The 27,999-nt window shown below is 42.5% G+C and overlaps 1 long non-coding RNA gene across 3 annotated transcripts; it reads left to right on the forward strand.

Moving 5' to 3' along the window:
• The first annotated feature begins 53 nt into the window (after window positions 1–53).
• LOC143990215 (uncharacterized) lies at window positions 54–27,999 on the forward strand. 3 transcript variants are annotated; one of them, XR_013277222.1, is made up of 7 exons: window positions 54–128; window positions 248–378; window positions 535–630; window positions 773–862; window positions 24,266–24,416; window positions 27,685–27,770; window positions 27,914–27,999. It is a non-coding gene; the product is annotated as an uncharacterized LOC143990215 (long non-coding RNA). The 3 variants fall into 3 exon arrangements; XR_013277224.1 differs by lacking the exons at window positions 27,685–27,770; window positions 27,914–27,999 and adding an exon at window positions 27,350–27,630; XR_013277223.1 differs by lacking the exons at window positions 24,266–24,416; window positions 27,685–27,770; window positions 27,914–27,999 and adding an exon at window positions 1,024–1,283.

Here is a 27,999-nt window from a genome sequence, read left to right on the forward strand (position 1 = left end):
CATTCTTTGTCCGCTCACATCCGGCATCGCTGATTGCACGCCGGATGATGAGGGAGATAAATAGGCGTTCACTAACAACGCAGGTACGTCCACCCTGCAGAGTCTTTATGTGAGGATACCGCCGTCAGGTCAGTTTACTGAACAAGCACAGTGTCTGTCCACACAGATCATGTTGCTGTTCCAACTTTTCTCCCCGTCCTTTTTGTTCATTTTATCATAACTTGTTATGGTTCTTTTTCTACTTTAGACCGATTCTCTCTGGCTGCTCCGTTCAGACCCTGAATGGTGTGGCTTCGGTGCTGTCTGCCTTGTGGTATATTTGCGCTGTTGCATGTATGATACAGCAACAATTAAGTCTGCATTATTCATATGCTTTTGGTAAGCAATAATTATTTTAATTGATTAAAAATTACCCTTGAGCACACTGCCCAGTCAATTCCTCCTTTTTGCTCTTTTTTAGGTTTATTTTTTTCACACATCTGAACATTACCCTTCCATTTCTGTGCTCTTCTAAATTACCTCTTTACAATTCAGATTACCTTACGGGCTTCTAGAAACAATTCAAAGGACTTCCCTCTGTGCAATCTCCAGTTTTCCATTTGTGACATATCTCACACTTAATTAGCACAGGTATGATTTGAATTTATCCTTTTTTGAAATGGACTCCTTAATTCCTTAAGTAACTAATTATCCCGATGGAAGCTTCCTTAAGCTCCTTGTGAACCTCGTATAATATTAGATTTGTTTGTCCGCTTAATTTTGTCTCCTGCAGTCACCTCTCTGGCGGTTTTTGGGATTGGCTCGCTCTCCAATTCTGAGTGGGGTTTTCTCCTTAGGGACTAGACGTACTTGTTCTAGATTGGTAGGTATTACTTTATATATATTTTCTAATGAGACACACATACTACTTGCTTCGTTCTGTATTGATTAATTCTTTGAGACGGCTGGGCCATGCGGGGGATTTAGGCTGTGCTTTTCTTTATATGACCGGCTCCATTAATGTTGTTTTTTCTCCATTTACAGTGTACCTTCTTATTTGTATTTTAAACAAAATAATTTCTCTTCCACCAATTATTGGCTCCCCTGAAGAAGCCTAATAATAGGCGAAACATGTCGGGAATTTTCCATCTGAACTGCCAAGAATATGGTTATTTGAATTAATTGATGGATTTTGCATATTGTTCTGTATGAAAATCAATATATGTAGTTTTGTGAACTTTGATCTTATTGTACCCCCTTGATCGTTTTTACTACATTTAATAAAATAATCTTTTTTAACTATACATCCATATATATCTCTCTCTTACTATTATCAGCACCGTAACAGTCCCATCCCCCTTTTCCGCTTTTCCATAATTGTTAGGTACTGCTAATTTAACCAGTTGAGATCTGCGCTATAGCCAAATGATGGCTACAGTGCGGATTTCCTTTTCCGGGACTACGTCTATTGATGTCGTCCCGTGCACGAGCGGCCTGCGCGCCCCTTGAGGGGCGCGCGCGGCGCGCTCTGTGATCGGCGAGTCTATGAGACTCGCCTGATCACGGATCCGAGCAAGGGGTCGATCCCGACCCCTTACCACGTGATCAGCTGTCAGCCAATGACAGCTGATCATGTGATATAACGGAGCCGGTAATTGGCTATTATTCCTCCTCGCGCTGACAGCGTGAGGAGAAAAAAAAGAGCCGATCACTGGCGGCCGTGATCGGGACATCAGTCCCGATCACGGCCAGCCCTGCCAGTGCCCACCTACCCCCTGCCAGTGCCACCTCATCAATAAATAAGTGCCCCCGTCGGTGCCACCCAGCAGTGCCCATAGTGCCACCCAGCAGTGCCCACAGTGCCACCCATCAGTGCCCGCAATCTGCCTCAACAACGGTGCTGCACCCCAATGCCACATATCTGTGCCCATCAGTGTCATCTACCAGTGCCCATCAGTGCCCATCAGTGCCGCCCATCAGTGCCCAGCAGTGCCACCTATGAGAGCCACCTATCAGTGCCCATCAGTCCCATCTATCAGTGGTACCTATCAGTGCCCCTTAGTGCCACCCATTCGTGCCACCCTTCCGTGCCATCCTATCTGTGCCCATCAGTACTACCTTATCTGTGCCCATCAGTACTACCTTATCTGTGCCCATCAGTGCTACCTTATCTGTGCCTATTGGTGCCACCTTAACTATGCCTATCAGTGCCCGCCAGTGCAGCCTATCAGTGCCCACCAGTGCAGCCTATCAGTGCCGCCTCATCAGCGCACTTCAATGAAGGAGAAAAATGACCTGTTTGCAAAATTTTATAACAAACTATTAAACATGATTTTTTTTTTGCATCTTTTTTTGTTTGTTTAGCAGAAAATAAAACTCCGAGCTGTAATTAAATACCACCAAAAGAAAGCTCTATTTGTGGGAAAAAAATGATAAAAATTTCATTTGGGTACAGTGTTGTATGACCGCGCAATTGTCATTCAAATTGCATCTGCGCTGAAAGCTGAAAATTGGTCTGGGCAGGAGGGGGGGGGGGGGGGGGGGTTTAAGTGCCCAGTAAGCAAGTGGTTAAGTAGCCAAATGTGTATTTATAAATATTTGCACTCAGACTGGGAGAGTGAGGAACAGTATCAGTACAGCTGATCAATCTATGCAGAGGGCAGATGGGCTAAGAAGAAACATGCTGACTGTAGGAGTGAGCAAAAAGCTTACTTTATCAGTCTGCGGCTGCTTCTTGACACAACGACACTCATAAAAGAAAATTTCTGCTTTAGTGAATCCCACTCACTTCCGCCCAATGGATACACAGACAGCAATAAAATCCCAGCAGGCACAATGTATGGAGGCTGTAAAAAAGTTTTGGCTGTAGAAACAGTTCAGCTTTAAAATATTGTTTTATTAAGGCAAACTTCTAAAGTCGTGGTTAATGTCCCTGTGAGTGTGACAAATTTAATCTGCCTACCCTGTTTCTTCTTTCATGATTTTCTGAACATTTTAACACACAAAACAACAAAAAAAACCTGACCATAAACCACTTCCTATCTTCAGAAGAAAAGTCTGTACATGTCTTGTGCCCACAGTAATCATTTAGAAAACAGTTACTAAAATGTTGTATAACCATGTTTATCGGAAATCAGAAATTCCCAATAATGTTTAACCACTTGCTTACTGGGCACTTAAACCCCCCTCAGTCCCAGACCAATTTTCAGCTTTCAGCGCTGATGCACTTTGAATGACAATTGTGCGGTCATACAACACTGTACCCAAATGAAATTTTTATGATTTTTTTCCCACAAATAGAGCTTTCTTTTGGTGGTATTTAGTTACAGCTCAGAGTTTTATTTTTTGCTAAACAAACAAAAAAAGATGCAAAAAAAAAATCATGTTTAACCACTTAACAACCGCCCATTGCCGATTAACGGCTTCAGGGCGGTTGTTTAACTCTGAGAGGCCGTTAATTAACGGCCTCCCAGAATTCTGCTCTCGCACGCCCCCTGGGGCGCGCACACGAGAGCATCCGTGACCGCTGGGTCCAGTGGACCCGGCGCATCACGATTCACGGTAAACGGCCGCTCATCGCGGCCGTTTACCACGTGATCGCTCCGTCAAATGATGGAGTGATCACTTGTAAACAGCCGGCGTCATGTTATGACGCCGGTTCCTCCCTCCCCCTCTCTGTACAGATCAGTACAGCGGAGGGGGAAGAGATCGGTGTCAGCAGCGATGTGGGCTGCATCTGCAGTGCCCACATCGCTGCTCACTGAAAATTAACCCCTCAATTCCCTGTCAACACTCTGCAATACCCTGCAATACTCTGCAATGCCCTGCAACACTCCGCAACGCCCTGCAACACTCCGCAATGCCCTGCAACACTCCGCAATGCCCTGCAACACTCCGCAATGCTCTGCAACACCCGCCAATACCCTACAACACTCTGCAATGTTCTGCAACACACGCCAATACCCTGCAACACTCTGCAATGCTCTGCAACACCCGCCAATACCCTGCAACACTCTGCAATGCTCTGCAACACCCGCCAATACCCTGCAACACTCTGCAATGCTCTGCAACACCCGCCAATACCCTGCAATGCTCTGCAACGCAATACTCTGCAACGCCATACTCTGAGATACCCAGCCATAGTCGGTGATACCCTGAAATACCCAGCCATAGACATCCCCCCCCCTCCCGCAGCCCTCCGCCCTCCAGTGCTTCTACCGAATCGCTAATACGATCAAAGCCAGAATCTTTTTTTTTTCAGGCTTCCCAGCTTAGAGGTGAGATGTGGGGTCTTATTGACCCCACATCTCACTGTAAAGAGGACCTGTCATGCCATATTCCTATTACAAGGGATGTTTACATTCCTTGTAATAGGAATAAAAGTGATCAAAAAAATTATTTTTGGGGAAAAAAAATGTCAAACTAAAATAAATAAAGTAAAATGAACAATAAAAAAAATGTTTTTTTTTAAAGCGTCCCTGTCCCCATGTGCTCACATGCAGAAGCGAACGCATACGTAAGTCCCGCCCACATATGAAAACGGTGTTCAAACCACACATGTGAGGTATCGCTGCGAACGTTAGAGCGAGAGCAATAATTCTAGCCCTAGACCTCCTCTGTAACTCAAAACATATAACCAGTAAAAATAATTTAAATCGTCGCCTATGGGGATTTTTAAGTAGCGACGTTTGGCGCCATTCCACGAGCGTGTTCAATTTTGAAGAGTGACATATTAGGTATCTATTTACTCAGCGTAACTTCATCTTTCACATTATGCAATTTTTTTTTTTTTAAGCACAAAACTGGTTTTTTTTCCAAAAAAAAGCATTTGAAAAATTACTGCGCAAATACCGTGCGAGATAAAAAGTAGCAAAGACCACCATTGTATTCTCCAGGGTGTTTGCTAAAAAAAACATATATAATGTTTTGGGATTCTATGTAATTTTCTAGCAAATAAATGATGATTTTTACATGTAGGAGAGAAATGTCAGAATTGTCCTGGGTGCTCCAGAACGCCTGATGGTGCTCCATGCATGTTGGGCCTCTGTATGTGGCCACACTGTGTAAAAGTCTCACACATGTGGTATCACCATACTCGGGAGTAATAGCAGAATGTGTTTTGGGGTGTAATTTGTGGTATGCATATGCTGTGTGTGAGAAATAACCTGATAATATGACAATTTTGTGGAAAAAAAAAAGTAAAAAAAATCTTGATTTTGCAAAGAATTGTGGGAAAAAATGACAACTTCAAAAAACTCATCATGCCTCTTACTAAATACCTTGGAATGTCTTCTTTCCAAAAAGGGGTCATTTGGGGGGTATTTGTATTTTTCTGGCATGTTAGGGTCTCAAGAATTGAAATAGGCCGTCAGTACTTCAGGTGTGATCAATTTTCAGATATTGGCACCATAGCTTGTGGACTCTATAACTTTCACAAAGACCAAATAATATCCACCAATTTGTACTTATTTTTACCAAAGATATGTAGTGGTATAAATTTTGGCCAAAATTTATGAAGAAAAAATTACTAATCTGCTAAATTTTCTAACAGAAACAAAGAAAAATTCATTTTTTTACAGAATTTTCCGTATTTTTTCTTTTATAGCACAAAAAATAAAAAACCCAGCGGTGATTAAATACCACCAAAAGAAAGCTCTATTTGTGTGAAAAAAAGGACAAAAATTTCATATAGGTCCAGTGTTGCATGACTGAGTAATTGTCATTCAAAATGCGAGAGCACCGAAAGCTGAAAATTGGTCTGGTTATTAAGGGTGTTTAAGTGCCCAGTGGTCAAGTGGTTAATAGTTTGTTATAAAATTTTGCAAACGGGTCATTTTTCTCCTTCATTGAAGTGCGCTGATTAGGCGGCACTGATAGGCTGCACTGGTGGGCACTGATGGGCTGCATTGGTGGGCACTGATAGGCTTCACTGGTGGGCACTGATAGGCATAGTTAAGGCGGCACTAATAGGCACAGATAAGGCGGCACCGATGGGCACAGATAAGGTGGCACTGATGGGCAAAGATGGGCACAGATAAGATGGCACGGATGGGTGGCACGGATGGGCACTGATAGGTACCACTGATAGATGGGACTGATGGGCACTAATAGGTGGCACTGATAGGTGGCTCTGATAGGTGGCACTGCTGGGCGGCACGGCTGGGCACTGGTAGATGACACTGATGGGCACGGATATGTGGCACTGGGGTGCAGCACCTTTGAGGCAGATTGTGGGCACTGCTGGGTGGCACTGCTGGGTGGCACTGTGGGTGGCACTTTTAATACATGTGGCACTGCAGGGGGCAGGTGGGCACTGGCAGGGGGCAGGTGGGCACTAGCAGGGCTGGCCGTGATCGGCTTTTTTTTTCTCCTCGCGCTGACAGCGCGAGGAGGAATAATAGCCGATTACCGGCTCCGTTATATCACATGATCAGCTGTCATTGGCTGACAGCTGATCACGTGATAAGGGGTCGGGATCGACCCCTTGCACGGATCGGTGATCAGGCGAGTCTCATGGACTCGCCGATCACAGAGCGCGCCGCGCGCGCCCTTCAGGGGGCGCGCAGGCCGCTCATGCACGGGACGACGTCAATAGACGTAGTCCCGGAAAAGGAGATCCGCGCTGTAGCCGTCATTTGGCTATAGCGCGGATCTCAAGTGATTAATATACATATTCATATATTTTATAGAACAATAATTCTATAATAGTATAATAGAATTGCCACTTTCATTTTTCCTATCTGCATGGCTTGTCCCCTTTAAGCACAGAACTTCAGATACAGTATGATTTAGATTGTAAGCTCTTCTGAGCAGGGCCCTCTTAATCCTCTTGTATATTATTGTATTGAAACTGTATTGTGTCCTGTTATATTGTAAAGCGCTGCGTAAATTGTTGGCGCTATATAAATCCTGTATAATAATAATCATAATAGCATTAAAGCAGAACTGAAGTTCTGCTGAAACAAACAGAGAGCAGGCAGGGTTTTTATTGCAGAATAGAAATGCAATGCCTTTGCTGCAATAAATTGCACCTACCTGGCTGTTGGCTGTCTTCTCTGGCAAAGTAAACTGAGCATCGCATGCACAGCTAAGCCTCCAGCCCTGTCCCAGTCTCTTTTTCCCAGAAATTACATTTTGGCTCGCTTTAATTCCACCTTAACCACTTCCGCTCTGGAAGAATTTACCCCCTTCCTGACCAGAGCACTTTTTGCGATTTGGCACTGCGTCACTTTAACTGACAATTGCGCGGTCGGTTCCATGAGTTAGAGGGGCGGAGTCACCGGGTGGCCCCGCCCTCCATTATAAAAGAACTGTCAGAAGAAGAGAAGTGTCACACAGCGGGAGCCTCCCATTGCGTGGAGCGGCCCAAGAACCAAGAAGAGACGCCGTGGAGGAAGATGCCGGACAAGAACACCAGACCAAGAAGAAGCGAATCGGAGGAAGAAGAGGATCGGAGGAAGAAGAAGATGGAGAAGAAACCGAAGGATGAAGAAAAGAAGGAAGAAGACCAGAAGAAAGAAGATGAAAGAAGACTTTAATAAAGGAATTGTCAAAGATAGTCTCCTGTAATTTTTAACACTTTTTTGTCACTTTTTTGGTGAAATGGTAGGTGTACTTTTGTACCCCCTTACCATTTCACACGGGGGGGAGGCCGGGATCTGGGGGTTCCCTTGTTAAAGGGGGCTTCCAGATTCCGATAAGCCTCCCACCTGCAGACCAGTGGTTGTGGGGATGAGGCCCTTGTCCTCATCAACATGGGGACAAGGTGCTTTGAGGGGCTACCTCAAAGCACCCTCCCAGTGTTGAGGGCATGTGGACTGGTATGGTTCAGGAGGGGGGGGGCGCTTTCTTGTCCCCCCCTCTTTTCCTGCGGCCTGCCAGGGTCTGGTATGGATTTTGAGGGGGACCCCCACACCATTTTTTTTGGCGTGGGGTTCCCCTTAAAATCCATGCCAGACCTGAAGGGCCTGGTATGGATTTTGAGGGGGACCCTCACGCCATTTTTTTTGGCACGGGGTTCCCCTTAAAATCCATGCCAGACCTGAAGGACCTGGTATGGATTTTGAGGGAGACCCACACGCCATTTTTTTTTTTGGTGTGGGGTCCCCTTAATATCCATACCAGACCCAAAGGGCCTGGTATGCCCTTGAAGGGGAACCCATGCCGTTTTTTTTTTTTTTACATTAAAATCACGTTGTAAGTCCCGCTGTGATTCACACTCAGGTCAAAGTTGTGCTGGAAGTCGTGTTGCCTCTGTGTGAATGAATGGACTGTTATGATACAAGTTAAATAGACACAGATTGTTATTGTTAGAGTCACGTTGAATCTCCTATCTGTATCGAACTGTGTCAAAACTAAAACGAAAATAAAGCATTTATTTATGTCGGATCTTTTGTTTTTCTGACCCTGTGCTTTCCTTATCGTTTGTCAAAACGATAACGAAAATACCTGAAATTCTGAGAAAATGCATTTGGACGAAAACAAATGCACATGTCTAGTAGTTTACATAAAATAACGTGAAAATAAGATAACATTGCTTCATATACCAGTTCACAGGAAGCTACAAGGACACTGCATTTCTGTAATTGCTAAAACTGTTTATAGCTTTAAAGCGGTATTAAATCTGAAATAAACATGTAATATATTGCATATGTAATGCAGTTTACCAATCCTTTAAAGCAGTGGTCATCAACCCTGTCCTCAGGGCCCACTAACAGGCCAGGTTTTATGTATTACCTTGGACAGATGCAGACTAGAATACTACAATCACTGAGCAGCAAATGATATCACCTGTCATGTATTTCAGTTATCTTGCAAACCTGGCCTGTTAGCAGGCCCTGAGGACAGGGTTGATGAACACTGCTTTAAAGTGATAATAACGGAGTTGTAAAGGCAGAAGGTTTTCTATCGTAATGCATTGTATGCATTAAGATTAAAAAAAACTTCTGTTTGCAGCAGCCTGCCCAGCACCCCCTAATACTTACCTGAGCCCCATCTCTATCCAAGGATGTACACAAATCCCTTAGCCATCCCTGACTCTCCCTCCTGATTGACTGAGACACAGCAGTGGCATCATTGGCTCCCATGGCTGTCAATCAAAGTCAGTTAGTCATCGGGAGAGAGAGGGGTTAATGCCGAATGGCAGCTTGGCTTGGGTGCCCCCATAGCAAGCGGCTTGCTGTGTTGCCACTCAACAGGAGGGAGGGGCCAGGAGCAGTGAAGGGGGACCCGAGAAGCAGAGGATTCAGGCCCTGTGCAAAATCACTATACATAGGAGGTAAGTATAACATGCTTGTTATTTAAAAAAAACAAAAAACAAACACAATCACTTTAAAAGCAGATTTTTTTTACAAACATGTTATACTTACCTGCTTGTGCAGTGGTTTTGCACAGAGCAACCCCTGGTCCCTCCCTCCCCCCAAGTGCCCCCATAGCAAGCAACTTGCTATGGGGGCACCTGAGCAGGCTCGCTCCCAAGTCACTGCTCTGTTTACATTTACACACGGAGCTCAGCCCTGATCCTGCTCTCTCCTCGGCTCACTGGCTTTGATTGACAGTAGCAGGACCCAATGCCCAGATAGCAAGGATAACTTTCCACAAATGTATGGCAGTGAATTGTAAGTCTTGTTAACTTGCTGCACATTTTCACTTGCAAGTTGTACACTTGCAGAGCACTTGAAGCACAGGTTCTACCGTGTTTCCCCAAAAATAAGCCTGAGACTTATAATAATTTTGGCAACCAAAAGCAGACCAGGGCTTATATTCAGGGTAGAGCTTGCCATTTAATCCCCAGAGTGAACAGAACAAAAGTGCTTGCAAACTGCTAGAATCCTCACCACCACAGTAGAATATAATGCAAAAACTATGTGCCTCTGCAATCCAACCATGTCAAATACTTTCCCATAGCACCACTCAGTGGTTCCATGACCCACCTGATCGGTCATCCCCGGCACAAGCACTGCAGAGGGAGGGGGGCCGTCATCTCCCACTCACAGCTGGCAGAAGAGAAGAGCAGCGGGGATCAGCTGAGAGCAGCTAAGCGCTTACATGGCCCACCTGTGCTCTCTTACCAGCTCAGAGCTTTGCAGTGGGGGGGGAGGGAATCCCCCATTGACAGCTGGGAGAATAGGAGGAGAGCAGCGGGAGCTCTGCTGAGGACACTACAGAAACACACACCCTCCACACATAATACTGTAACAGAAAAGACTTCAGCAGCCAACAACTACCCTAAACTAGGGCTTATTTTTGGGGTAGGCTTATATTGCAGCCCTCCTGGAAAATGAGGGTAGGTCTTGCTTTCAGGGTAGGTCTTACTGTCGGGGAAAACACGGTAGTTGACACTTTTCTAATTTGAGGCAAATTTGCGTGGCAAGTCTCTAGCAAGAGCAGAGTGACAGTGGCAAGTCTACAGCAAGAGCTCTGCAAGTCTACAGCATGAAAATTCAGCCACAGTCAACCCTGTGGTGGGATGACTATTGCACAACATAACTGAACCAGAACTTGCAGCAGACTTGCAGAATGTTTGCAAAGAAAAGTCATGCAATGCAGACTTGCTTCAATTGTGCAACAAACTTGTAAAGCCTGGCAAGTCTAGCAATAGCTTAGGAGGTCACTTTAAACTTGCAGCTCAATTGCTTGCTATCTGGGTGGTTCCCGCTGCTGTCTCAGCCAATGAGGAGGAATAGACTTGGGAGGGCCACTCTTCTCATGGACATATTTGGATCCAGATGGGGCTCAGGTGTAACACTGTGCAATGTTGCTGTTATGCAGAACTGTATTTGGCCTCAAGATGGCAGTGTTCCACAAATTAATTATTACACAACCCACCATAAGGGCCCCAACTAGCTGGCAGAAGCGGTTCTTCATGTGTGTGGGGTATCTGTTGCAAAATGTACTTGCCTAAATTCCAGAGAGTTAGGTTCCATATACACTAGTAGCTCCTAAACTTGAGTTTAGGAGCGTTTGGTTTTTTTTTCCCCTAAGCTCCTAAACTCAACTCCATAAAGACCTACGTGTCCCAAATATTTTTAGGATCACTTAGGAGCTGCTGAGGTTGGAGGAGGTTCAACCTCCCCTAATCTCCCTCTCCTAAACACAGGAGAATTGTGTTCAGGATAGGAACGTTTTGACTGCCAGACGCAATACGTGGCAAAATTGCACCGCAATTTTACTGCGATTTTGCCACGTTTTGATTTTTCCCGTGGCTGGCGGTCAAAGTAGTAAAGTGTACATGAAGCCTTAAAACCTGACTTTTCTCACTCATTCACTCACTTGGGAATGGCTTAAAATGGCACTTGTGTGTTATTTTGCCATTTTCTTGGTGTTCTGCCATTTGGAAGACTTCGCCCATTGTTTTATTTTGCCTATTTTGCCATTTCTGTGACAATACAAGTTAAACATTTGTCATCAGTTTATACATGTTTATCTTTTGTGTGACAGCCAGAGAGTCACCTGGCCAAGGTATTTTGGTGGTGTCAGCAGGGACAACACTCTGCTTAGGGCTCAGTAGTGAACAGGGTACCTGGAATACTCAGCAGCTCCTGAAGGGGTAGCGCTACACAGGTAAGTATTAGGGGGGCTGCAAGGACTGTTGCGCACAAGGTCTATTAACTTCTTGCCTAGAATGCATAAAGGTAAAAAACCTTGAGCAGCGGGCGTGGTCAGGAGATGAACGAGGAGTGAGGACACGTGCTATCAGAGCTCCTGATGCCCTCCAGCAAACTAGCCGGTAAAATAACAGCCCTCTCGGTATGAGTACTGCAAGAAGGGGGAAGGAAAAAGAACAGCGCACAGCAGCAGCGACACTTCAGCCAGAGATACAGAGCTACTTTTCAATGACAAGCCTATGGAACCGCAGGACAGGAGCTCAGTCTGCCTCCTATTCTAAAGCTGTAATGGCTGCTTTACCATCGCCAACTCCTGTAGTGGCTACAGAAACTATCTGTGCTTCTAGCATACAGCAGACTACACAGAATCAAAGACAGCAAGTTGGTGTACTGTTACCTACCGTGGAGGGAGAAATCAAGGCCCTTAAAGCTCTCCTTCAGGCATTACCTACCCGTGCTGATATAGAGATGCTGATCCTGCGTGTGGAGGAGACGCATCGTAAAGACTTTCAGGCTATCCGGGTAGAGGTACAATCATTGGCGGAAAGGGTCTCTACTGGAGAAACAGCATCAGCCCCGTTGGAGAGGAGAGTGGCACAGCTGGAGCAGACAGAGGATCAGCAAGCTGTACAGGCTCTTGCATTACAGCTGCACCTGGAACAGCTTGAGGACCGGAGCCGTCATAACAATCTACGGCTGAGGGGGGTCTCGGAAGATACAGGTGAGGAGACATTACAATCCATAGTATTGAAAATATGCCAACAAATGGTGCTATCGGTGGCCCTCCCAGGATTTCAAGTTTGAGAGGGTTCATAGAGCGCTGGGTTCCCGCTCCACAGATTTAAAAAGACCTAGAGACATTGTATGCTGTATGCTTCGCTATACACACAGAGAGATTATTCTTTGCAAGGCGTGGGAGATGGGAGAGATTATTTTCAATGGATCTCCTATAAAAATATTAGCAGATATATTAAGGAATATTACAAAGGACAGCTTTGTTACGTCCACTACTAGACAAGATTAGACAACTGGGGGGACATATCGGTGGGGGTACCCCATCTCGTTAACCATAAGGAATGGCCCCTCATCTTTTTTCTTGTCTAGCCCAACAGACTTACCTGAACTGTTTTCCTTTTTGGACAGAGGCAATTCCCATTGGCTAAAAGCAATCCTGGGACAAATACAGCGAAGGCCTACTGAAATAAGGGGCGGCTAGACCCGGAATCTCAAGGATTAAAAGAGCAAAGAAATCAACAAGAGACTCCGGCAGAAAGCTAAAAATGGAAGAGGAATATGGAAGGACTGTGAGGAAACCATAGAAATGAAGGAGGGTTTTTTTTTTGTTTGTGAGATTCGGGATAGGGTTTTATTTTTCATGGTGTGAGAATATTATTTACATTTTTTAAGACTATTATTAAGACTATTATCACTTAGCGGGTTTAAGGTGGCAAGAAATGATGACATTTTATTTATTTATTTTTTCAGTTTTTTATCACTGTATGCCACTTATGATTATATGAGTAATGTAAAATTCAGAGATTTAAGATTTCCTCCTAAGACAGGTGGCAGGATAATGTGGTGAGAATATCACATAGACAAAAATTCACTCTATACTTATAGCACAAAATAAGATAAAATACAATATGACACAGGGGTTATTTTTTTCTATTATAAAAGTTAATTTTTTTTTTTGACCTCCCCCTCCCCTAGGATAATCTCACATGTATGTGGAAGTAGATATATAGAGCAGAGACGTTGGGTCTTTAAGTAGAGATAAAGATTTGAGGAAATCCCCATTGATAGACCAAAGAAGGAGAAATGGAGGAAGTGGAAGAAGTTTGTATTTAGAGGTATTTTGACCTTCATATGTTAAACTATATATTTTATTGAATTCAGTTTGCTTCTTGTTCCTCTCCTCCTATCACCACAACTTATTTTTTTTTAATTTAATTTCTCTCCCCTATGTAAATAAAATAGATATAAATGAAATAAGAGCAACAATGATGATGTTAAAATTTTGTGTTAAACTGGTAAATGTAAAAAAAAAAAAAAAAAAAAAAAAAAAGGAAAAGAAAATATTCTTTTTTTATTTTTAATTTTTGCTGGAGGGCAAAAGTAGAGAGCCTCACAGCTCAGACATCTCAGACCACTCTCCCAGTTAGGCCTGTGCCTATATTGTCCAGAAAGACCAGAATAAGGTGCTTTCCTGACGGTAATTGGTGGAGAAGAGGAGTGATATCTTCCCTTCCCCCCCCCCTTTTTTATCTTTTTAATTTTTTCCCCCTTCCCTCCCTGCCCCCTCCATTCCCCCCCCTTTTTTTTCTCTCCCTCCTCTTATTCCTAAAATGGCGCTGGATAGTATAGTAGTGATGTCCCTGAATCCTAAGGGTCTTAACATACCCGAGAAATGACGTATGCTACTACATGATCTGAAACATTTCCGTGTTGCTATAGCTTTCATTCAAGAGACACATTTCAAGACAGACAGACTTTAATATCTCCAAAACAGATTTTACCTGTTGACATACCATGCTACTAATTCGATGGCTAAATAAAAAAGGGGTCTTGATATTCATTTCTAGTAAAATACCCTGGTCCCCTCAAATATCTTTCATAGACCCTAAAGGACAATATATTTATATAAAGGACCTCCTGGGGAACAAGCAGATGACACTGGCAACAATCTATACTCCCAATGAAATTCAGGCCTCCTTTGTAGATGAGGCATTAGAGAAGCTTTTAGATTTTGCAGAGGGGCAGTTGATACTAGGAGGTGATTTTAATATACCTTTGATACCATCAACAGATATCTCCACGGGGGTATAATCTATCCCTCCTAGCCAACTGAAACATACTGCAAAATTATTTCACAAAGCTCAATTGATTGACTTATGGAGATTGCAACATTCTGGGGAACGAGATTACTCGTTTTATTCACCCCCACATAAAATCCATACCAGGATAGATTATTTTTTGATTCCCAATACTTGTTTACATGCAGTCCGGGCTACATCCATAGGAAATATTACATGGTCAGACCATGCCCCTGTATTATTCCATGACCTATATATATTATTTTTCCTTAGTACTTCGCCGGCGCTTCATTGTCATATACAGACAAGGAGCGTCCTCATTTGAATATGGGGCGGAGCTACCCCCGCCCAGTCCTCTTAACTGCGCTTCCGTTCTAGACTCCCATATCCCAGTTGAAGTCACAGGAAGTGACGTAACGCATAGGATATGGAGACCGGAAGTGACGTTTGCACCTGAGCTGTTTGCTTGAATTGTTTTGCTGCTAGTATTGCCTGACTCACCCCATTCATTTGTGAGTATTTTAACCTTTAAATAAAATAGTGATGGTTTTTAAACTTGCTACACTATGGTTGTGCTTATATTTGTTCTTTGAGCCATACTGGAGTATATTGATGGAATTCACATGGATGGAGATCTGAGAGCGGTTCCCTGAAGTTCCCCCTTCCCCCCCCCTCTGACTCCTGGTGTATCTTTGAGGAGGCTACATATACGCTATATTTTATATAGCGGGGAGGTAATTACCCAGTGTGTACACTAACACGTGGATTCACCTGTGTGGAAGAAGATTTGTGATGCACTTTATAAGCACGGAGTCACTTTATACTTATATCTGATATTTTCACTGGACTGTGTTCACTCAGTTAGCCCATTGTGGGTGTCCTAATTACTTTGTGTTTATTATATACACTTAGCATTTTTTATGCAAATTCGTTTCACAATTAGATTATTGTGTGTGTTGAAATTTTATTTTTTATATGCACCTAGCACTTTTTGATACTAAATGTGTTCTATAGGCACAAGATGCACTTAGCACTTTGATATCCAATCTTATGTTTATTGTTTCTACGAAAGCGAAAGCAGCGTTACAGTTTTGCCGTAAGGTGAATTACGAATTGGGTGATAAATATGGGAAAGTATTGGCAAGAAAAGTGAGAGAACATAAACTGTCAACATATATCCCCCAAGTTGTCAATGGGAACTGCCATAAAGTAATTTTACCAACGCATATCTCCCAGGAATTCTATTCACACCTATATGATCTAGCATTACCTATATCGCCTCCATCTGCTATAGATGAATATATTCAAACATCTCAAATGCCGTCCTTAGCTCATGAGATATGTATGGAACTAGATGCCCCCATAACATTGTTGGAACTTCAACAAGCGTTAGGGTCCATGAAATCAGGGAAGGCCCTGGGCCCGGACGGGTTTACTGTACAATACTATAAAATGCTATTTGAACTATTAGGCCCACGCTTGATTAATTTATTTAGTTTGATTGACTCTGGATCGTCATTTACTAGGGATACTCTGGGAGCCCACATTGCTGTGATATATAAAGAAGATAAGGACCCTACCTTGTGCGGTAGCTATAGGCCTATCTCACTTTTGAACGTAGACCTAAAGCTTTATACTAAAATCTTGGCTACCCGGCTGTCAAACCATTTACAAAAATGAGTCCACTTAGATCAGGTTGGATTCATCCCGACACGTGAAACGAGGGACAGCATTTCTAAAGTGCTGAACCTACTTCACGTGACCAAATCCACGAAAATTCCATGTGTCTTTTTAAATACAGATGCTGAGAAAGCATTTGACCGAGTAAGTTGGCCATTTATGCTCTCTGTACTCAGACATATTGGACTTGGGGAGGTGATGATAAACCAGATAGCCAAGATATATTTAAATCTGACCGCACAGGTTAAGGCGAATGGGGTGCTCTCAGAGTCTTTTATAATCAGGAATGGTACCAGGCAGGGATGCCCACTGTCCCCTATTTTATATGCCCTTTCCTTGGAGCCTTTTCTCTCTATGTTCAGGCTAAATCAGGATAAGAAGGGAGTGACAGTGGGTAATACACAACATAAGGTCTCTGCTTATGCCGATGACCTATTATTTTCTTTAACAAATCCAGCAGTATCTCTATCAAATCTCCTTAAACAATTTGATTTATATGGTGCCTTATCAAACTTGAAAATACATTTTTCTAAATCAGAGGCGAAGGTGGTTGCACTGCCAGTACAAACTCTTAGCCCTTGTACACACGGTCGGAGATTCCGACAACCAAATCCATCGGATTTTGTCCAAAGGATTTTGTCCGAAACTGTTGCATATACATGGTCTTACAAAGTTGTCGAAAAATCCGACGTGATGACGTTATTTCGTTACGACAGGACTACGTTCACGCTAGTAGCCAATAGCTTTGGTGTAGGAATTTGATCTGAGCATGCGTGGCACTTTGTCCAGTCGGAATTCTCTACACATGTTCAGAGTATGTCCGATCGGAGCATTTTGTCGGAAAATTTTACCAACAAGTTGGAAAACTTAGTCCGTCGGATACTCCGACGGATACAGTCCGATGTAGACCACACACAGTCGGAATATCCGACAAATCGGTCCGATCAGCCACATTCCGTCGGAATCTCCAACCGTGTACACAAATCCGATGAGGCTTCCACTTTAAGTGGACTACAATTGCCCTGAACTATTTAGGCACAAAAATGCCAGCAGATTTAACCCGTATGTATGAGCTCAATTTTCCACCATTACTTACAGAGTCCAAACTGCTATTAGACAAGTGGCACACTAATATACATTCTTGGATCAGTTGGTGTAACTTAATAAAGATGTGCATTTTTGCCAAAATGTTTATACTTATTTCAGGCCCTACCGATAGAGATACCACTTTCTTATTTTAATCAGGTGCAGGCATTGTTCACAAGGTTTGTCTGGGAGCATAAGAAACCACATCAACCCCTACCAACTTGCGTTCTGGAAGGCAGCTCAATTATATTATTTTCTTCAGACTATACCAGACGGCGCAGGCATATACTAGACAATTGACTAAATTTGAGGAGCATTGCTCGGGAACAGAACCATTGTCTTCACCTCTCGGAGATGTATAAGTTACTTAACTCCCCTAGGGAGCTACCAGAACTGGCCTGTGTGTTAAAATTGAGTACAGATCTGCATCCCACATTTACGGATTTACAAATTCAGAATATGATTGAGCTTTCTTATAAATCTTGAATCTTTACCAAAATACAGGAAACGAATTATAAGATATTTACAAGATGGTATATGCCACCTAGTCGACTTCATGCTATCTTTCCAGATGCGTCAGAGCATTGCTAGTACAGATAAAGGGACGATTTTACATATATTTTGAATGTGTCCTAAGTTGACTTCTTTCTGTGCAATGGTTCAAACGATTGCCAGAAATGTACTAATCTTAAAATCCTGAATGAACTGGCGCTTTTTTTTTTAAATTACATATTATTTGTTTCTTTTTTTTGTTATCTCCTCTTGTCCCCTATTTAGATTTGTTTTTTAAGTTAAAGTATACGAAATTAAGCAGAGGTGCTTTGTCACATAAGGAGATAAGAAGCAGGAACTTACATTACTGTAGCAGTAAGAAAGGGAGATACTTAGATTTTTGAGTTCTTGTATGTATAAATCTAATATATGTTAAAGAGAAAGTAAAGGCAATTTAAAAAAAAATGCAACCTGCCAGGCAAAGGCATAATGAGCTAGTATGAATAGCATACTAGCTCATTATGAATAACTTACCTGAGAACGAAGCCCCCGAAGCGGTCCTCCGTCTTCATGTTCGCCGCTGCCATGTATCCCAGAGTGACTTCCGGGTCTCGCTGCTCCGGCGCTGTGATTCGGCGTAGTCGCCATGACGTCACTCCCGCGCATGCGCACGGGAGCTGACACGAGCGGCATATTGCTGCGATCTGCAGCCTGCCCAGTGTGCCTGCGCACCGCTGTCTATGGCACATGCGCCGTAGACAGCGGTGACTGTCTTTTTGTAAACATCTCCTAAACCGTATAGGTTTAGGAGATATTTCTTGGACCTACAGGTAAGCCCTAATCTAGGCTTACCTGTAGGTCAAAGTGGTTTGTAAGGGTTTACAACCACTTTAAGTTTCTTTTGTAATATATGCTTATTATTTTAGGAGACTATGATCTCTCATTCTGTAAATACTGTTACAGTATGTATATGCAATTCATTCCTGAATTTTTTTTTTTTAATCATATTTGGAAAAAAAAAACCTTGAGCTTTCACAACCACTTTAATGCTGATTGCATTAGTTTTATTTTTAAGGCTTGTTCTCTTTATTTTCCCCTGGTGATCTGGCCAGGAAAATACTTCCTATCTTAGGGTGTCTCCACTCTACATTGAGGAGCAATGGAGACACCTTTGGACAGCAGAACTGTCAGCCTATTGATAAGTTAATATTTGTGTCATCATGGATATTACAATCTAAATATACGACCTTTGTATAATAAACTTTACATTTATCAAAACAATGTAATTATTGGGTCTACCTAATCTATCCAATCAATGTGCATTTGATTGGGCAGGCCTATGCACTACAGAGTTGTTGGTAGATCTAAAGGAGAATTTACAATCAGATTATCAGATTGTTACAAGTAGCTTCAGATGCACTAGCAGATTTAGATGGACTTGACTAATAAACTAAAGCTGAACTCCAGCTAACACTTTTTATCGGTCATAGTGATTTTTTTTTTTCCTTTTTGGATAAAGTTTTTATTTGAATAAATAAAAGCTGATCATTGTAAATACCCATGTCTGTGGTAATCGGCTTGTTTCAATCCTCTAACTTCTACTTTTGCTGGACAGCTTAGTTTGTTAAATGAAGTAGAAAAATAACAGACTTACTGGTCAGACCACCAGGTGAGAGTATAGTAAAATAAGACTAAAAAGGAAATCGAAGGCAGCCATCACACCTAAGAATTGGTAACCAAATTCATATATTTTATTTTGGGGTTTGTTCTGTTTCAAATGCTGCTTTATGCCTTGACATACGTCCTTAGATCAAGTCTGAACAGGTTTTAATACCAAAAGCTATAAAAAAATAAATAAAAAACCCACAAACTAGAGAGAACTAGGTAAGCTGCAATATACAAGAGGGACCTAAGTGTTGTCCCCAACACTTGTAGCCAAGTGTGATTCCCCTGTGGGGGCCACAAATTAGAAATGCTTTGAGGTGCATTGCATCGAGCCAGGCAGATCTATCACAATGAATGGACACCTTAAAGCGGGATTCCACTCTAAAGTGGAACCTCCGCTGATCGGATCCCTCCCCCCCTCCGGTGTCACAATTGACACCTTTCAGGGGGGAGGGGGGTGGAGATACCTGTCAAAGACAGGTATTTACACCCACTTCCGGGCATAGACTCCCGTGGGAGTCTACGCCATTTCCTGCCCTGCCGCGCTGTCTGCTGGGACACACACGGGTCCCAGTGACAGCGCAGAGATTTCCTATTGAGCGGCGCGCCTCACGCATGCGCAGTAGGGAACCCGGGAAGTGAAGCCGATTCGCTTCACTTCCTGATTCCCTCACCTAGAATGGTGGCAGCAGCAGCCGAGAGCCGAGCGATCGATCGGCCTCGGCATCGCTGGAACCCGGGACAGGTGAGTGTCCATTTATTAAAAGTCAGCAGCTGTAGTATTTATAGCTGCTGGCTTTTAATATTTTTTTTGGTGGAATCCCTCTTTAATGCCTGAAAATGTAGGTTTTGTTGCAACTTTTGTAATGTATTGTAATACATACTGAATAGAAAGTAGGAGTCATTGGTGTTGGTGCCCACAATAATAACCCCAAGCATTGGTATCAAACTGTCAATGACTGCAATAAAAACCCCTAACATTAGTGTTATTAGCAGTGCTGTTAACCCCCCCGCACTGGTTCTCAGCAGCAGTGCTATATAACCCCCCCCATTGGTGATCATGGACAGCGTCAGTGAAATTCACCTTCTCTGCATTGGGTATCAGTGTGCGTCTGTGGTGGTGATGTTTAACCCCTTTGAATTGTAGTTCAGTGCAGCGGCAGATACATTTATGGATCTTCTCCCTATAATTGGTGATCAGTACCCCCCCCCCCACACACACACACACAAACACACACACACACACACACACACACACACACACACACACTGGCAGTAAGTGGTCAGTGCAGTGGCAGTGAGATTTAACCCATTTGCATTGGTGGTCAGTGCATTGGCAGAGAAATTTAAACCCACAATGTTAGTGGGCTGTCCAGTGGCAGTGTAACTTAAACGCCTAAGCATTGGCTAACAGTGTCTGACAGTGAAATGTAACCCCTCCACATTGGTGGTCAGGTGGTAAGTGCAGTAGCACAGAGATATAACCCCCCCCCCCCCTATTGGTGGTCAATGCAGTGGCAGTAATATTTACCCCACTTCCCTGCATTGGGAGTCAGTGTAGCAGCAGTGAAATATAACCCCTTCCCTTGCATCGGTGGTCAATGCAGTGGCAGTGGTATTTATCCCACTTCCCAGCATTGGTAGTGGCAGTGAAACATAACCCCTTTCCCTGCATTGATGTTCAAAGCAGTTGCAGTTATATTTACCCCGCTTCCCTGCACTGGTGGTCAATGCAGTGGTAGTAAATCTTGACTCCCCGACATTGGTGGTCACTTACCTAATTATACATCCTGTGCCGCTTTCTCTCCTTAACTCATTCAAATATTACTTTAAGGCAAACAATTCAATAATATTGTAAAGTAGAATTACAGTCAAAACTGTTTTATTTTTTTTTTGGATACAGTAAGGAAGGATTATAGCTCCTGTCATTGTTTTTGCCATCTGTGTTCAACTGGGGAGAATTACATTCACTTCCTGATCCATAGCCAAAACAAGAAGTGAAAGGAAACCAGAACCAGTATCCCCATTGGAACATGTCCCTTTTATTACTTTTCAGCGGACAGTCCAAACTGTGGGATTTTCTTTTACTTTCACTTTAAAATGACAATGGTAAACATGACAAATAGAGAGGGTGAATCTCACTAATTGGTAAATAACAGGTATTCTAATCCATCTCTACTCTTTCCAAAAAAAGAAAAAAAAAGTATTGCCTTTAGTTAAGTCATAGTAGGTTTTTTTTGTTTTAAAATAACAAACATGTTATACTTAACCTGATCCTCCTATTCTTGGGCCCCCCACTGGCTCTCCATTATCGTCTCTTAAATGTCTTACTCTGAATTTACTGAACACTATGAGCCTTTTACATTGTGCATTGGAAACTGCTGTAAGTCAGACAGAGCTTCCATTATTTCCTAGCTGGAGGATGTCTAGCATCATCTAGCACTTTCCTCACACTGACTGTTTTTGGCATAGAGGGGTAGTCAGGTAAGGGGGGCTCCAGGAAATTTGATTTAAGAGGGAACTCTGGGGAATCTCATGTTAGGGGGGATGCTGGGGACGCTGATGTAAAGTGGAACACTGTGAACTTTGGGGACACTGATGTAATGGGGACTCTGGGGACACTGATATGGGGGGACTTTGATGTAAGAGGTGGACTTTGATATGAATAAGGGGGATATCCTGGCTTCTGCACTCTGTGTTGTTTTGTATGGTACTTACCCCTGACTCCTGTTCAGTGGCTTGTCTGCGGAGAGAAGAGAAAGAAGCAGCACTAGACATAGCACTTACCTTCTTAGGAAGGGGAAGCCATTAGGTCTATGTCCTGGAAAGAACCTGTTTTGACAGCCTTATTTTTTTTAATAAGTAGCATCACAGTAACCCTTCCTGTTGAATTAGTGTGACTTTAGATCTGTTAGAGCTGTAGTGGTGCCCCCATGGGGTCGCTGCATGTTTTACACGTCACCCTGCTTGGCCAGACATTCATTTCAGACACACTTAGCCAGTCATTGAACAGTCTTTAGCTTGTTTTTTTGTTGTTTTTATTTAGGGGATTAAACTTGGGGAAAGGGACATGCAATGCCCAAATGATGAATCTTGCTTGCTTGAAATAAAGATGGTTGAATCTAAATAGACAGTGTCTCACACCCAGGGGTGGACTGACAACTCATGGGGCCACCGGGCAATAGGAGATTATGGGGCCCCCAGGCAATCTGAGATTATGGGGCCACACAGTATACATCCACACAATATACACATACATGTACACACAGTATACACAGACATGTTTCTATTGGCTGAGAAGGTACTGGAGAGGTGGGGCAGCTATAATCTCAGGATTTTTAGACCAAAAGGATGTCGGTAAGGGACATTTCAGAGACAGATGTAAAAAAAAAAAAAAAAAACACAGATTTACATACTGTCCCTGGTTTTACTGAGGCTGGCAACCCTGATGGGGCCCCCTAGTGGCTCAGGGCCCTCGGGCAGTGCCCGAGTGGCCAAATGGTCAGTCCGCCCCTGCTCACACCACACATCTCCTCCAGCACACTGCTTAAAATCACTTACTTCTCTGCTGTACAATTCTAGATTCCTGTCACCGTTCGCACATGGTTAGGACTCACTCTGAATAAGTCCCAACATTTTACTAATAGCCATTTGCTGGCAGGGGTCTTTAGTTGTAGCAATCAATTTAGATGAAAAAAGGATAGTATATAACTGATACTTGGTGGACTACTGATCCCAGAAAGTCCAATGCAAATCCTGACAACCCTCCTGGCCTCAGCAACTTGACTGCAACAACACCACAGTCTCTCCCTCTGGCTTCACATCCAATCCTGGCATGTCTCTCCCAGAGCTTCTCACTCACCGACTCCAGCATGGATTCCTCCTGAATGACTTGCCAGGCAGTACTTCCCTCTGTCCTCTTCCTACTCCTCAATGACCATGTAGAGAGAGGCTCCCTTCCAGCTCCTGAGCTCCAGACTCAAGTTCAGCCCATCCCAGAAAGGGGGTATCCTCAAGGGCCACCACAGTCTAAGACCCCATCATTCAGTTCTTCCACCTGTCAACACCCCCCACCACAGGCTGATCATGGGTATATATATATATATATATTCTATATATCTATATATCTATATATCTATCTATCTATCTATCTATATATCTATATATCTATCTATCTATATATATATATATATATATATATATATATATATATATATATATATATATATAGGAGGCCTGCCCCCTGCCAATCCTAGTTGGAGATTGGTCAGGGCTCCCAATACACCCCATGCCACTCCAGCCCCCTGCCCTGCCTCTTTTCCAGAACCCTCTGGAAACAAAGGAGGCGCCAGAGAGATAATATACATATCAGTCACCTGCTGCTACACTAACCACTCCCCAGCCCGAGATCAAAAACAAACAGGCCTAGATCATAGCTAAGCCTGCCTAAATTTACCTGCACTGGCAGGACAAACAATAACTCTACTCTGGAAGAATGGAGGTAGAAAGAGGGGGATTATTATGGTGCCTAACAATTTAAACCAATAAAAGGGAGTGGATATTTTTTGTTTAGAGATTTTATCAGCGATTATAGGGTAAGAAAAAAAGAGAAAATTTACCATTATATTAAGAAAAAGTTATTTTGTTTATTTAATACAATTCATAAAAAGAATTAATCAAAGTGACAAACAGATCACATCGATTGGTTTATACATTAAAAATTCATGTCTAATCGTTCTACTTGGATGAAGTTATATTGGCTGGTTTGAGAATATCCCAACATGTTTCGCCTTAACAAAGACTTCTTCAGGGAAGCCAGTATTCAACACCAAGAGGTTTCAACAAGATTAACTGTAAACATAACAAGAAAAAATAACAACAAAAACAAAACTGTAAAAATAGAGCTGATATTAATATTCCTAATGTTGTTTCTTTTTCCTCCAGCACTTCTACTTCATATAGAGATTTATCTCAAGAAAGGATTCCTAAGAAGAGGAAGGGGGACCGCTCGGACATGTCCACCACCCCGTCACCTCAAATTACGGTTACGGCACAATGAATTTCTACGGCTCGCTCTAAATCGCTTACATCACAGGTATCCACCCTTTGCCTTTAGTTAGTCCACATCCTAGCACATCGGTAGAACCTTCCACACATTCTGCACCAGACACTCCAGCACCTGTTTCACATTCTTCTAACACTCACTCTATGTCCCTAGTTCGGAGAGTAAGTGAACCAACACTCTCCTCTATGTTTCCTTCAAGTTCACAATCTATCGACCCTCGTATCACACCTATTTTTTTAGTCCAAACTCCGGAACACAAATCACATCCACCCTCACTGCCCCACCCACAAGTGCACAAGGTCTAGAGGTGGTGAACCTGTCCTCGGCCCCCCTGACTGAGGAACAGATTGAGATACTTAAATTAGGTCTTACGTTTTGTCCTTCAGCCAATCTGGACAGATTTCAATTTATCAAGGACATACACTTATTTGCCAGGAGACTTCTATTTAAGGTACTATATGATAAGCCTCAGGAAGATATCAATTTGGATTTTCCAACGATGGAATTTTCCTCCAGCGAACTTCAGGCTATGAATGATCTGATGTCACTGTGGGAGGAAGGATATACTGGAGATGAACAGCTACCGGAGTCTGGTGTACCCCGGGTTTCTGCTCCGGAAGTATCCTTTCCTCCACCTGCTCCATTTAAACCTAAATCTAAATCTTTTCCCTTGCTACATACTAACCCCAATATTTGGGCTTTTGTGCAACAAATTACCTCCGAAGTTAGGAATCTTGAATTAGATGAACAGGAGTCTCATAATCTTTCTTACAAACACCGTCAAGCCCTTCAAACCCTTCAAAAAAACTTGGACTTGATAATAAAACCGGCGGAAAAGGGGGGCAATGTCTGTGTTATGGATGCCTGAGCATACAAAAACCATGTGCCTCGACATTCTAGGGAACAGACATTGGTATCGCTCCATCTCTAAACTAATAGTTGAGAACTTTAATACAAAATATTACCAACTTATCTTTAAGGCCTATCAGCAAGGCATCATTGATTTAAACACCTGGAAATATCTTAACATGAAAGATCCCAAAACTCCAACTTTTTACTCATTACCCAAATTGCACAAGTCCCTCACTGACCCTCCGGTCCGACCTATTATGTCGGGTTGTCAGGGATTAACTGAAAATGCTAGTGCATTTTTCCACACGTATTGTCCTTACCCTCTTATGTTAAAGACACTATCGATCTGTTACGTATATTGGATGTTAAACAGCTTCCTCTGAATACCTGGTTGGTAGCTTTGGATGTCGAATGCCTCTATAATTCTATTCCACATGACAAAGGAATTCAAGTCATCCAGTCTCATTTAAGTGAAAGAGGCTCCTCCTCTGAAGCATATGGTAAATTTGTCCTCCAGCTATTGGAGTTCATTCTTGCCCATAATGTCTTTGTGTTTGACAATTCCCACTACCTCCAGGTACAGGGTGTGGCCATGGGCACTAAATGTGCCCCTTCCTATGCCAACCTGTACCTGGGGGGGTGGGAAAGAGACATCTTTGGAAATGACCAATCCCAAGATCTAACCAGACGCATCTTGGGCTGGCATCGTTACATTGACGATGTCCTTATTTTTTGGACAGGTACTCGTGACGAACTAAAACAGTTTTTTGACGGACTAGCCATCAATAATTTTAATCTAAAATTCACAATGGAATACAGTCAGTCTCAAATTAACTTTCTTGACTTATGTATTAAAGTGGACAATATGGTACGAATCAGTTCATCTCTATATCGCAAACCTTCATCCGGCAACACCATCCTACATGCCACTAGTGCACATTCCCGGCCATTACTCAAAAGTATTCCATATAGCCAATACTTACGTCTCCGTCAAAACTGTACCCAGGATCATGACTTTCAATTAGCTGCAAAAGATCTCTATACTAGACTTAACCAGCGTGGATACACTAAGTCTTTATTAAAACTAACCTTCAACAAAGTGGTCAAACTAAATAGGAATGATTTAATATATCCCAAACCAAAGTCCACAACCAATACGTATAATCACTCAATATTCACGACAGCATAGCCAAATGAAGGAAATTCTTGTCCATTAATGGCCATTACTCTTGGCTGACCAAACTATTCAAAAATATATTAAACCGTACCCCCAACTCACTTATCGAAGATCCCAATCCATGAAAGATTGGCTAGTCACTAGCCATTTCGCTTCTTGGCAACCAAGTCCAAGTGAAGAGGTACTTACCTCTGTGGTCATTGCGACGTATGTCGATTTATCTCTAATTCCCCGGACATCCTATTGCCTAATGGCTCACGTCACACAACAAAATACCATAAATCATGTAAAACGGTAGGGGTATTTTACTTTGCTAACTGCTCCTGTGGCTGTTTTTACATTGCAAAAATGAAACGCCCATTTTTTAAACGTATCAGAGATCACATGTTGCCACTTTTCAAACGTCTATGCACCACTGCTTTGAACAGACATATATGTCATTACCACAATTTTGACCCCCAATGTGGTGCATTTTTCGGCTCTTGAGCAAGTACCCCCCCCATGTTCGGGGGGGGGGGGGTGAAATTGATTCCCTTCTTTTACAACTTGAAACTAAGTGGATATATACCTTATATGCAACAAGGCATTCAGGGTTGAATGAATATATGACATTTAAACATTTTCTATAACTCATGACGAAATACCTGAGTTTTATTATGTTGAGTAATCAACCCCCTCTCCCGTTGCTGTGAGGCTTTCCCTTCCCCCTCCCCTTTTTAATTATATATATATATATATATATATATTTGAAACTTCTTAATTTTAATAGAGTTTAAGCACTGGAATTTAATTATTATCTTTATTGTATAATACTATGTTTGTGCAATGGGTTGACTTTTCCATTATGATTTATTTAAAAAAAAAATTTATTATTTATATTTTTTTGTGTGACTTCTATTAATTTATTTTTTATTTTCCCTTTTTGTTTTTTTAGTTTTTCCTCTGATTATAAAAATTACTGTACCCCCATCACATTTTGTATAATTGTTACTGTACATAAATATTGAGTTAACAATGTTGTATCTATTGCTGTACTGAGCTTGGAAATTTGTCGCAGCTTGATCCACTCCATTATTTATTAAAATTATTTGATTTATACTATTTCTTATTGTTTTTAATGCATTTCACCTCCTTAATAAAGGGTATGTATCTAAAGACATTAAACTCCCTTCAATATACTTTAGCCTTTTTAACCCTATGCTGGGCTTTACAGAACCCTTAATATTTAAGGGCCAGTGGGTAATTGTCCCTTTTATCTGTCCCCTGCAGTCACTTGTGGCGATATCTACGATAGGTCTGCTTTCATCTCAGGAAAATTCCCCAAATTGGTTGCTGTGGTGGGGCATAGGCCAGGGGTAGGTATCTTTTTATGAACTTATTCTTTTCCTCTTTACAAATTGGTGTTTGTTATTTATGGGGGGGTCCTAGCTGCATCATACTTCCAGCTCTATTTTTACAGTTTTGTTTTTGTTGTTATTTTTTCTTGTTATGTTCACAGTTAATCTTGTCGAAACCTCTTGGTGTTGAATACTGGCTCCCCTGAAGAAGCCTTTGTTAAGGCGAAACATGTTTGGACATTCTCGA

Source organism: Lithobates pipiens, unplaced genomic scaffold (genome assembly GCF_037356315.1).
Source record: "Lithobates pipiens isolate NorthernLeopardFrog02 unplaced genomic scaffold, aLitPip1_a1.2 Scaffold_18, whole genome shotgun sequence".
Lineage (NCBI taxonomy): Eukaryota > Metazoa > Chordata > Amphibia > Anura > Ranidae > Lithobates > Lithobates pipiens.